Genomic DNA, 368 nt, shown 5'->3' with positions numbered 1-368 from the left:
CCGGCCGGTGCCGCTGCTTTGCCCCGCGCCGCTGCTTTGCCCCGCGCGGCTGCTTTGTCAGCACCCCGGAGCCGCGGTTCTCCATACAAAATACACTGGTCCAGGTGCCCTTTTGGCTAGTGATTGGAGCCACGGGAAGTCACCCGTACGCCGGCTCAAAAAGGGGACTGAGCAGAGAACCAGGACAGTAGATTCCAGGGCAAAAAAACAAAAAAAAGCGCCACAAACCTCAGTGCCGCTGTTTAAGCCAGCGCAGTGAGTGGCTGCCGGGGAAAACAAACAGACCCCGGCGCCTCTTCAACAGGCGACTGGAACACCAACTTAAAAAAGGCTCTGAGGCAGGGAGCCAGGCGATCAGGCTCGGCTGG

This window comes from Cebus imitator, unplaced genomic scaffold (assembly GCF_001604975.1).
Source record: "Cebus imitator isolate Cc_AM_T3 unplaced genomic scaffold, Cebus_imitator-1.0 Scaffold381, whole genome shotgun sequence".
Taxonomy (NCBI): domain Eukaryota; kingdom Metazoa; phylum Chordata; class Mammalia; order Primates; family Cebidae; genus Cebus; species Cebus imitator.
Note: the sequence above shows the minus strand (reverse complement) of the source record.